The 12,557-nt window shown below is 37.8% G+C and overlaps 1 protein-coding gene across 1 annotated transcript in view; it reads right to left on the bottom strand.

Moving 5' to 3' along the window:
• LOC111155836 (AF4/FMR2 family member 3) overlaps positions 1-12,557 on the bottom strand; it is a 531,558-nt gene that overhangs the window by 457,517 nt on the left and 61,484 nt on the right. The gene's annotated exons all lie outside the window — the stretch shown is intronic.

Below are 12,557 nucleotides of genomic sequence, written 5' to 3'. Positions count from 1 at the left end.
CTTGTCTGCTTTTCCAGAGAGATACAGAACCTCAATACAACAAACCTGGGTACAGAGGCAACTGAGACTTTCAATTTATAGGAGGATAGCAATTTAACTCGGAAAGGGCTTACTGAATTGCCAAAGCCCTCCAGGAACTCCAAATTCTGCTCTCCTGGCTACAAATTAGTTAATTGTCCATTCTACTCCCTCATCTGCATTATCCGCTTCCAAATCCCCCCCCCCCCCCCTATAATTTCATCGTACTTTCTCTGGTTTTTGTGTCAGACTGTCTCCTTAGCTCTTATCTAGTCTAATTTTGTTTGCTGTTTGAGAAATAGTATTTACTGTATTAATTATTTTCAAGTTAGTAAGTAATAATGTTGGAATTTTAGATAAAAATAAATTGTTCTTCAGATTATAATATGCATTTCCTCTGTTTCAAATATTTGTATTTTAAAAAGTTGTCTAGTATTTACATCTCATAAAACAAGTAAATTACCATTAATAAATGCAACATCATCTCTTAATACTAGGCATATTATACATTCCTAAACATTAAAGGTTATGACTAATAGCATCTTCTTATACTATTCTTAAACTAGGAAAATATTGATAATTCTGCAAATTCAATGTGCCATTTTCTATCCATGTCAATTATTTTATCAGGCACATTAAATTCACAAGAGAAGAAATACTAAATATGTAACAATGGCACATCTTCACTAATAAAGAAATGCAAAGCAAATCAAAGTGAAACCATTTTTACCTATCCAATTAGAAAAAAATTTTTAAGTGAGCTGGAAAATTTATATTCAATCCTGTTAAGTGTTGGATGACAATGGTGTCTCCCATGTGGCTGGAGGGAGCCTAGATCAGAACCAAGTTCCTGAAAACAGTTCTGCATTTTATATTCATATTCAGAACCTTTAAAAATTCAGAATCTTTTACCTTGCTAATCTCCTCCTAGAAATCTGTTCAGGGAAATTGTCAGAAATGCAGAGATTTATGCAGATTAAGTTTCATTGGAGAACTGTATACAAGAGAGGAAACTAGGAGCAACCTGATGTGCAATAATCAGAAAATTATTAAATCATTACTTACTATAGCCATTAAAACTCATGTATTTCAATAATACCTAATGACACAGGAAATACTCATAATGTAATGTTAAGGGGAAAAAAACAGGATAAAAATTACACAAGCAAATGATTAAAGTTTGTTAAAATTATACAAAAGTATATTTGTATGTGCATACACACACACACACACACACACACACAGAGAGAGAGAGAGAGAAAGAAAATCTAAAAGAATACCAACATGTTAATGCTGGCTATTCCTGAGAAATAGAAGAAATAAAACTTTCTTTTTCCTTTGTTTTTATTTGGTGTGTTTGATTCTTCACACACTTCGTACACGTGAGGGTGGCAGCTCTAAGACACAGACAATAACAAGTGTTGACGAGGATGCAGAGACACTGGAGCCCTGTGCACTCTTCGGTGGGAATGTAAAATGATGCAGCTATATTAGAAAACAGTATGACAGTTCCTCAAAAGGATAAAAACAGGATTACAATAGGACTTAAGAATCCTACTTCTGGCATATGCCCAGAAAAATTGAAAGCAAGGTCTCAGAGAGCTATCTGTACGTCCATGTTCAGAGCCACATTATTCTTAACATGCAGGAGGTGGAAGCGACAAATGGATAAATGAAAGGTGGTCTACACATATGATGGAAAAGTATTCAGCCTCATAAGGAACTTCTGACACTTGACATATACTACAATCTTACGGCTAAACTGTCCCTCCTAAATTCCTGCATTGAAGCCCTAAGCCCCAGGACCTCAGAATGTGACTGTACACGGAAGCAGGGCCTCTAAAGAAGTGATTCAGTTATGATGAGTCATTAGGGTGGGTCCAAATTCAATGTGACTGGTGTCCTTCCAAGAAAAGGAAATTTGGACTCACCAGGGAGACAACGAGGACGCCCATGAGCAGAGAAAAGACCAGGTGAAGAGGTGGAAAGACAGAAGCCATCTGCAAGCTGGCTTCAAAACAAACCAACCTGCTGACATTTTGATCCTGGAAATCCAACCCTGTGAGAAAATAAATTTCTGCTGTGTAAGCCACCAGTGTGTGGTATTTTGTTCTATAATCCTAGCAAACTAATATATACAACATGGTTGGACCTTGAGGATATTATGCTAAGCGAATGAGCCAATCATATAGAGACAGATACTGTATGATTCCACTTGCATGAAGTACACAGAGCAGTCAAATTCAGAGACAGAAGTGGAAGGTGGTTGCCAATGGCTGGGGGAGGGGCAAATGGCAAACTGTTTAATGGACACAGAGTTTCAGTTTTGCAAGATGACAACAGTTCTGGAGATTTGCTGCATTTAACACTACTGAACTGTGCACTTAAAAATTACTAAAACAGGGTGCCTAGGTGGCTCAGTGGGTTAAGCCTCTGCCTTCGACTCAGGTAGTGATCTCAAGGTCCTCCGATCAAGCCCTGCATGGGGCTCTCTGCTCAGTGGGGAGCCTGCTTTCCCCTCTCTCTCTCTGCCTGCCTCTCTGCCTACTTGTGATCTCTCTGTCAAATAAATAAAATCTTTTAAAAAATGATTAAAATGGTAAATTTTATGTTGCATGCATTTTACTATAATTTAAGAATAAAAAAAGTAGGAATCTGAATTAAACAATTATAAATATACATATTTTATTAATATTTATGATAAAGTATTATTTCTTTATTTCATGTCACTCAACAGTAGAGTAACAGTATTCTAGAAGTTCACCCCAATTTTGCTCCCATGTAGTCTTCTCCATCTTAGTAAATAGCAACACCATTCTTCCAACTGGCCAAAAAACCTTGGAATCTTCTTTACATAAGAAAGGGGAGGAAGCTGGAAGGATCTATGCAATCCATGTAATAATGGGTTAGAGCTGGAGACATCAGCCTCAACTTCTGGTCTGCTTAATATATATGCAGGTGGATAAATACAAAAATATTTATAGATATGTATTTATATACACAGGTTAGGATATACCCACATATGTCCTTGTTCTGTCAGTGGACCTAAGAAATATCAACACCTCAGTGGCAATGATCAAGTCTCCAAATCTTGGTTTCCGAAACCATTCTACACTGAAAGGAACCAGAGCTTCTTGAGGAAATGTCTGACTTTAGGACTGACACAGAAAAAATACAAGCTATATCTGAACAAACTTGCAGTACCAAAAAGACCACCACCACCACCAACAGGCAAATGTCAAAGAAATCTGGAAGCCGACTGGAAAAGCTTCCATTGCTGGAGCAAATTTGAACAAGAAAATAACTAAAATAGTATTGGAATATAACCCAAAGTAAAAAAGAAATACCTATGAGTCCATACTAAATAAACAAATAAATCCAAATAATTTATATAGATACTCCACCTCTAGGCAGGAGAAACATAACTCCATACTTTTTAAGAACTATAACTACATCCAATAACATAAGTAAATCTCACAAACAAAATAGTGAGTGAAAGAAGCAATACAGAGAAGAATATCTACTATATAATTCCATTTCTATGATATACAAAACAAGTAACCATAAACTTCAGTATTAGAATTCAGGACAATGGTCATCTCTGGGCGAAAAAAAGGAAAAGAATAATGATTGGAAAGATGCCCAGGAGAAATTTCTGAGATCTTGGCAATATTCTATTAAACTTGTTAATGATCTATGTTCTATCAGTGATTTAATCAACTCAATGAATTAAACTTGACCACTACCTCATACTATGCCTGAAACCAATGTCAGTTCGGGGGGAGGGGGGGACCACCTGAAACTGATTTTGATGTGATATAGTGATTAGTTTCATTTTTTTCCACATGGCAAGCCAAATGACCCAGCTCTATTAGTTGAAAAGACCATTATTTTCCCATTGCTATGCAGTGCCAACTTTTGCCATAAATCAGGTCTCCATATAGGTGTGGTTCTGTTCCTGGACTCCTTTTTCAATTCCATTTGTCTATTGCCTATCCCTGTGCCAACACTATATGGCTTAATTACTATAGCTTTATAATAAAGTCTTGATATCCAGCAAAGTAAGTCCTACAACCTTATTCTTTTTCAAGAGTGTCTCTTGGTATTCTTGACCCTTTGTATTTGTCATACATATTTTGGAACCAGCTTGCCAATTCCACACACAACTACTGGGAGTTCACTTAGGAACAGATATGCATACCCTCACATATGTCACAGCCACATCTCCTCCCTTGCCAAATATGGAAGCATAAAGATGTAGTTTTCCTTCACTTGGGTGCCTGAGTGGGGTTGCCATCACAAAAAGCCCCCACTCCCATTAACACATTACGAACGTGTAGCATAAGCAAGAAACAGACCTACATTATAAAAAAAAAAAAAAAATGCTAAAAATATTATGGCCCTGGGGTAGGAAAAGGAGTTATAAGAAAAAGATCCAATATTAACTCTGGATTTATTTTAAATATCTGAGCTACAACAAGTTTATTGCATATAGACTCATACACACAAATATGGGATACATGAATTGTTATTTCTGTATGAAACATCTGAGTTATTTGCAACTCTCTGAAATTAACTCAAACCATTTACCAGATGGTAAATCCTGGAAATAAATTTAAAATATGCAAAAAAAATACTATTTGACTTTTATATGAAACATAGAGTACCTAATTATAACCTTGTATTTTAATTTTGAGAAGAGGAAACAATACAGAGTTTTTATTCCTAATATCAGCTTTGAATGATAATCAATTCTGATTTGCAAAAAGGTCTATGTTTTGCAAGCAAATCAGTATTTCCCATTTGGGATTTTTATTGGACAATAAAAGCCTTATGGGCTAAGAATTCATCAGGATTAATAAAAAAAAAAGATGCAAATTCTTATAATACAATGTGCCCCTCAACTTTTTAAGAACCTCTGCAACAGCTTTTTGTGTATATCAAATTAAGATTTACTGTATAATAAAATTATGTAGCAATAATATAAAACCTTCATCTAAAGTCATATGATTCTTCGACATTTATCCCTGCTATATACTGCAGCACATAAATCATGCAAGAGAACTCTCAAGATACATATCATAGAGGGCACAGGATTATTTCGATTTAATTCTTGATAAGAAGTGAAGCAGTAACTTGTTACTCTAGACTGGCAAATCAATATCAAATGCTTGTTCTAAGATCGGTTATCACTCTAGTCATTGCAAGTAGCTTGAAAAACTGAAATATTAGCATTGACAAAAGGATTGCTCTATTTGTTTTCCAAAGGCTTTCCTGTGTGACTCAATACTTAGTTTTACGCCAAAGAAAATCAATTTCCTTATTCAACTTGTCAATCAGAAAACACATAAAGAAAAAATGACTTTATTGGAGCACATAAAAGAATAATGAGTAATAATGTAAGATGAAATGGAAATATAAAGTGGCATTACATACTAATATACATACGTAACAATAGAATTAATACACATATATAGACTTACATGCAAAAAAAAAGGAATTAAATACAGAAGTTAAAACTAAACTGTCAAAAATCAGTTGAACAAACTCACTCCCATCTTTAGTTTCCAAATATAGCAATCTCTTTTCAATTCAGAATTCAAAAAAAAAAAAAATCATTAGAAGAACCAGTTTTCCTCTTACAATGAAAGTCCACAGAAATCCAATTTTTCTTTTCTTTTTTTTATCTGCAAACACTAAACTATCTAGAGGGATGATAGTGTTGGCACATTTGTACCAGAATACCAACAAAGAAAACATTTCTCTTTAAATGAAAGCAGGAGTGACCCTAAGTCATACTTTACGTAACAAAGAACCAAGAAATTATCTAGCTTTTGATCTTGAACCAATAAAGAGTTTCAAGAAGGTATACATTGGATACCATGGTAGACAGCAACATAATACATTGATCTTACTTACCACCCAAGTTCCCCCATTCCATCCAGACCACTCAAGCTCACCATGTATGAAGTATTCAGTGTCACCCACATTAATTGCCTCATATGAATCATCTTTTATTTTAATGATTGGGTATTGCCAAACACCAAGTCTTGGCTCTAAAAAGTGAAATCTGACCAAGGAAAAGGGTCTGATTCTTCCTTGTTTCGATTAAGAACAAGGACCTTCCCTTCTATGTGTCCTCAGTACCTAACAATGCCCAACAAACCATGGGCCCTTGATAAATATTTATTCAACGAAAGAACAGGAAAACATATTTTCTTTGTGTGACCTTAGGCACCTAATGGCTTTTGGTATAAGTTTCCAAATCTCTAAGGACGAGAACATAATAATACACACCTACCTCCTACACTGGGTTGTTGTGAGAACCAAGGGAATGAATAGGTATGAAACTCATCTGTTACATATAAAATATGTTACAAAGGTAAGTAAAAAAGCATTCTTGGAAAGGGGGTGGTAGCAATGAAGAACCTCTCAGGAACACAGCTTTCAAAAGTCCAGATTTCCCTTCTGTCCCTTAGACCACTTAATCTACATCTTGGCTCGCAAAGATGTTCCATCCACTGAAAGACGGCAATGATATGGTTCTAATTAAAATTGAACATGTGTGCTAGGGCTCTGAAAAATAAGTACTGAAGAAAATTTATCAAACTCTTTCCTGCAGATGATCTCTCCCACCATGAATTCCCCATTAAGATGGATGGTACAACCATCCTCAAAATGCCATAGGTTTGAAATGCCTGCTGTCCACCTGCTACATTCAATTTCTTCTATTTAATAATTCTAGGGTTGGCCCACATACTGTCCTAGGCCATCATTATCTTTCTAAAAACCTAACATATCACTACAGATCCACTTTTGGGTTTTAGGATAATAAGTACAGTATTTGGGAAAGAAAATGTTTGATCCTACTGATAACATATTCACAAATAAATTCTAACAGTTTGAAGAATAACTGTTTTAAAATGAAGCAACAATAGGGGCACCTGGGTAGCTCAGTCAGTTAGGCATCCAGCTCTTGCTTTCAGCTCACGTCATGATCTCAGGGTCATGAGATCAAGCCCTTTGTCATGCTCAGCCTTCAATGCAGAGTCTGCTTATCCCTCTCCTTCTGCTCCCCCCCCCACCGGCTCCCTCTCTCTCTCTCTCTTTCTCCCTCTCAAATAAACAAAATCTTAAAAAAAAAAATAAAATGAAGCAACAATAAAATAACAAAAAGAAAATATAAATATCTATGTAATCTAAGAAGGGGCTGGCATTCCTAATCATTAAAGGAATGAAAGAAAATGAAAAAAAAAATGACAGATTTGATCATGTAGAAATTATATGCTTCTATACATCATAAAATTCCCACAAACTTATCTTCAAAAGATTAAAGATAAACTGAGAAAAGATGTAAAACATATAAGAAAAGAGTAATAGTTTTATTCTATATATAAAAATTTCTTATAGAAAATTGTTTTAAAAAATCAGATAGACGTGAATGAGGACATGAACACTAAGTGACAAGAAAAATATAAAAAATAAGAGAGAGGGGTGCCTGGGAGGCTCAGTTGTTAAGCATCTGCCTTTGACTCAGGTCACGATCCCAGGGTCCTGGGATGGAGCCCTGCATCGGGCTCTCTGCTCAGCAGGAAGCCTGCTTCTTGCTCTGCCTCTGCCTGCTGCTCCCCCTGCCTGTGCTCTCTCTTTCTGTCCAATAAATAAGTAAAATCTTTTTTAAAAAATTTTAAAAAATCAAAGAGAGATAGGGAGAAGCAAAAATAACCATTGTTGTGAAAAAAATAGCATATCACCATAATTTTTAAAAAGAAAAAAATAAACAATAAATACCATTTTCCCCTATCAAATAGGTACAGAACTAAAAAGCATAATCCTCAATACAGACAACTGTACAGTACAGCAGGAGGTCTCATATGCTCCTGCTGGTAGCAAAACAGGTCAAATCTTTCTAAAGGGAAATTTGGCAACATATCAAAAACTATATAAAAGCTCACATCCTCCAATAAGGAATTACTGGCAATATGTGCAATGACTCCTATACATGAAAGTTCACCATCGCACATGTTTGTGTAACAGCTAAAATACTAAGAGAAAAAATCCTAAATGTCCAATAGGAGGATGGCTAAACAAGTTATGGTATATTCATATAATTATTAGAAATCTGTTTTCAAGGGAAATGTAATGAATGATATGTAATAATAAGTGACCACAATATTAGTAAAAATGGAAGATTCAAAACTATATTGGCCAATATATAATCCAAATATGGGGGAAGGTGCAAATATAAATAAACACATTTTATAAATATAAAAGTCAAGAACAGCACTCTCAACTTCAACTTAGAGTGTTTTGGCTTTTTTGTTTTGTTTCGTAATTGTTTGATCTGGGTCTCAGTAGACTCTGAAATGGCTTGGGCAGAAGAAATGCTTTTTAAGTCAGTATTTCAAACTATAAAACTCTAAGCTACATTTATTCTCACCCCCCTCCAAAAAAAAATCTAATAAAATCATTAACGGAAGACAAAAGAGAGAAAGAGAAAGAGAGAGAGAGAGAGAGAGAGAGAAAGGCAAATACAATACTGGAATAATTCTGCAATGAAGTCCGAGACAGAAGAAGAGAAGGACCACCAAAGCCCCCTGTAGTCCTCCAGGGGATACAAGACACAGCAGAGGCACCCATGGACACCCCACTTGAGCGAGTGTACCTACACCCTGACTACTTTCCTACCACACTAAGGCTGTCATGTGGTCTTACTCCCAAAGATTTCAGCCAAAGAGAACTTCTAGCCCCTTATTTCATTCCTTCCAGGATTCCAGCCTTCCAGCATCTAACAAATTGACTTAAATTTTCCTTAAATTGAAAAACAATCTTGAGATATCAATACCCCTAAAAAAACAATGTACAACTATGTACATATCAAAAAAAGATGAGCTGCAAAAAAAAAAAAAAAGTGTCTTACAGAATGACACAGAAAAGAGTAAACAATGTCAACCATTTTGTGGATTAATAATACAAAGAGAGCTTTGATGTTATTTCTCATGCATTTTATAAGCATTGGAGAAAGCAAGTGAAAGACATCACGCGGCTTGTGGTTGGGGCAAGAAAGAGGCTGGATACCAGTCCAAAATCTTCCCATGATTTGACCAGCGCCACATCTATGCTTAGAAAGACCGCAGTGTAACAAACCATTCAAATGGCTTAATTTTTATAAATGGGTCATGGGATTATGCAACATGTCTATTTTCTTCTTTATAGTTTTTCTACTTTTGAATTTTTCTGTAATTAATCTATCATACTTTAATGAGAGAAAACTACTGTAACAGTGTTTACATTTTAAATTAGTTAAATGAAATACCCACTTCACTATGTCACTTTCCTGCTCAAAAATCTACAATGGCTTCCTCATAACCAGGAGCTATCCTATCAAAACCGCAAGGCTTCGAATATTTTCTTTCAGACCTGAGCATACCCGGAAGCCTTGGCATGACATACAAGCCTCTCCCCGCCAGAGCTTACCTACCTGTCTCCCTCCTTAGCTCTACAGAAGTTATCCTCCTGCATGCGTCCAGTCCATATAGCGGACACATGGGACTGCTCCCCAAGGCATCGTATTCTTTTTCACGCACACACCTTTGCTAACAACTTTGTTTCTTACTTAACTTGAAATTCCTCTTCCATCTCTTTCCCCACCTCCTATTCACTGTCAGCTCTGCTGGAAGGTCCCTCCACTCCAGCAAGCAGTCCCTGACATAACCCACTGCTGCCTCCTCCTTGCTCTGGGTGCCTTGGGCTCCCATCCAGCCCAGATTAGTTTCCATTTTCTCTCTCCCCCAGGAGACTGTGAATTCTGGGGCATGTACTCATCTCTGTTCTCCCCAGAACCTAGCTCAATACCTAGCTCAAAGGGGCATGGAATAAATGTTTTTTAAATTAAGATTTCACCTCAACTGTTCTAATTCACAGAAATCTTGAATACGGAAATTTCTAATACTTCAGCCTAGTTTCAATGCTACTGCCCATTTCAAACCCAATAACCATATCTGCCATGCTAAGTGGGATTCCATCTACCTGCATGATACATAACCTTCCCCCTTCCTCACAACCCTTGTCATTTCCTTCACAGAGCACTTTCCCTCCCATCCTCCCCACCCCCACAAGCTCTTCTGTCCCTACATTCTCTGCTGGACCTCTCGAAATCTGTAGTCATTCGGACCCTGTGTGCCCAGTGTTAATAAGCATTCCGGCAATTGCTACTTACAACCTCCCCCATCAGCCTATAATCTCCTGAAAGAAAGAAAATATGACAAATTACTCAGAGTGCCATTTTCCCATAGTCCATGATACAGCACTCCACAGAAAGAGCTCCACCCCAGTGATCACAGCATCCCTTTGCTCCGAGAAAGAGTTCAATCTAGCTGGGATGCAACCATTTTACTAATTTGGCCAATACACATCAGTGAGCTGCAGAAGCTCCAAATGCTCCTGGAGACCTCCCTCTCACCAGTAAAGGAAAATAATATATAACAGACCCCTTTTGTAGTTACTAGCTGTAGGAGAAAATATCCTAGTTTTCCATCCTTCTCAGTCACACCAGAGGACCACCAGGAACCCCTGAAGAGAGGAGGACGTTGAGGCAGGGCTTAAAGTCACTGTCAGTGTCGCCAGATCTGACTCACCTGTCTGGCAAGACCACTGCCGAGCTGGGGTGTTGAAGCACCTGCCTCATTCCCCTGATACTTACAGGCCTGACTTTCCTTCAAGAGATTTGCTCATGGACAATCACAAGTGAAAGCAGCATTAGGAAACACAGTTTCAGGGCTTGGGATGTGTCATTTTACCAGGCTAGCTGGGAAGTCAGGCTTAGCGATGATAGGACAAATCACACTGAGAGGAGAGAGCCCCACCTGGATAAACCCTCGAAGGGGAACAAGAAGGGTAAAAGCCTCAGTCAGCTGGGGAATGTGTTCTGTGACAGGGTCAGACTGTGTTCCAACTGTAGTCTGTCTCTTACTGTGGCCAGTTTCTTCACTGTGTCTCCCCTCCCCCCCCACTTTATTAGGATTTGTAAACAGAAAAGTGGAGAGTTCTCAGTAAGAAATAAAAAATAAAGATGTGTAAGGGAAACAGTGTTCAACTACTCTTTACCCTTTCCCTCTACTACCATCCCATACTATCCCACCATCTTTCTATGTGCCCTCAATTTAACAGAATACAGGAAAAACCAAATCACGTCAAATTTTAGTCTACGAATTCTAAAAGAGAGAAAATTCAATCTCAACACACACAGTCCCCAATCCTGAGGACGGCGTCCTCTTGACCACCTTGAACTTCCAGCAAAGCAGTGCAAAAGAAATCTTAAAATGCTATAGGTTAACCTGTACTATCCTATGCCTCCTTCTAAACTAGAAAGAGGTAAGCTCTGTGGACTTTGGCATTTAGCAAATTTTTTCCGGCAAACTGAAATTCAGCATGAACGGTGGTAAAAGCACAATGCTTGATAGCCTCACATCAGGGATGGCACCCAGTTCTACAACCTGCTGGATGGACAGCTCCCTCAGAAACACCATCAGTATCTTTTATCTTTACGGCGGCTGTCATAATGCTGATATTCTATATGATTTGTGTATGTCTGAAAAGACAAAATAAGAAATTGCTCCTGTGCTGTAAAACATTTTTCAGATAAAAGAGCAGAATACAGTTGAGCAAGGAAGAAAAACTGGTATTAATAACAAAACACTAAAATCTGTAGGGTAGGTTCTGTCAAGGGCTGTGAGTTTTTGTCTCAGCAACTACCAAATTTTATTTCTGGGTTTCTTAAGAAGCCACCAACTTTCATGGGGGGTACCTGGCTGGCTCAGTTGGTAGGCCATGCAAATCTTGATCTTGGGGTTGTGAGTTTGAGCCCACATTGGAGATAGAGTTTACTTTAAAAAAAAAAAAAAAAAAGCCACCAACTTTCAGAATTTAAAAACACGTATGAATTAAATCTGAATGCATTAGGAGGGTCTCAGTGGTGGATCTTCCTAATGATGGTAAAAGGGACTGGATTACCAACTGGGTAAGTCTCAGAGCCTTTATTTCTCTTAGTCCCTGGAGGTGAGAAATGACCAGACTCAACACTACCTCTTGAGGCCAAAGGCTGCATCATCCCAGGGGATCAGCGTGGCACTCAGGATCACTTCAGCCCAGTCGGGTTCTCATCAGCGTTCCAGCCTCCTTCCTCACCACCTTGAAAGTTAAGCCAATCTGGGTCTCTGGGTCTTCCGCAATAAGGCCACACAAGAGCTAGGCCACACCTTTTATGAGGATAAAAGTCCTGTGCATGATTGATGGCTCTGCCAGGAAGATGTCAGCAAAGGCGTTCAGGAAGAGCTTCCTGAGCATATGGCATCCTCCAGTTCCTCAAAAGCAGCATGCAGGTGTAACCAGAAACCAGGAACCAGGTCTCATCTCAAAGGAATGGCTTTGACTACCCTTGAATTTCAGGGAGCAGAGTATTTTTGAAATATACCTCAGAAAATACCTCGCTTGTAAGTAAAAATTATATATTCAGGGTACTGTCAGTGCTTATCCAAAAG

Source organism: Enhydra lutris, unplaced genomic scaffold (assembly GCF_002288905.1).
Source record: "Enhydra lutris kenyoni isolate GAN:26980312 unplaced genomic scaffold, ASM228890v2 scaffoldscaffold44, whole genome shotgun sequence".
Taxonomy (NCBI): Eukaryota; Metazoa; Chordata; class Mammalia; order Carnivora; family Mustelidae; genus Enhydra; species Enhydra lutris.
This window is presented reverse-complemented; position numbering and strand designations above follow the sequence as displayed.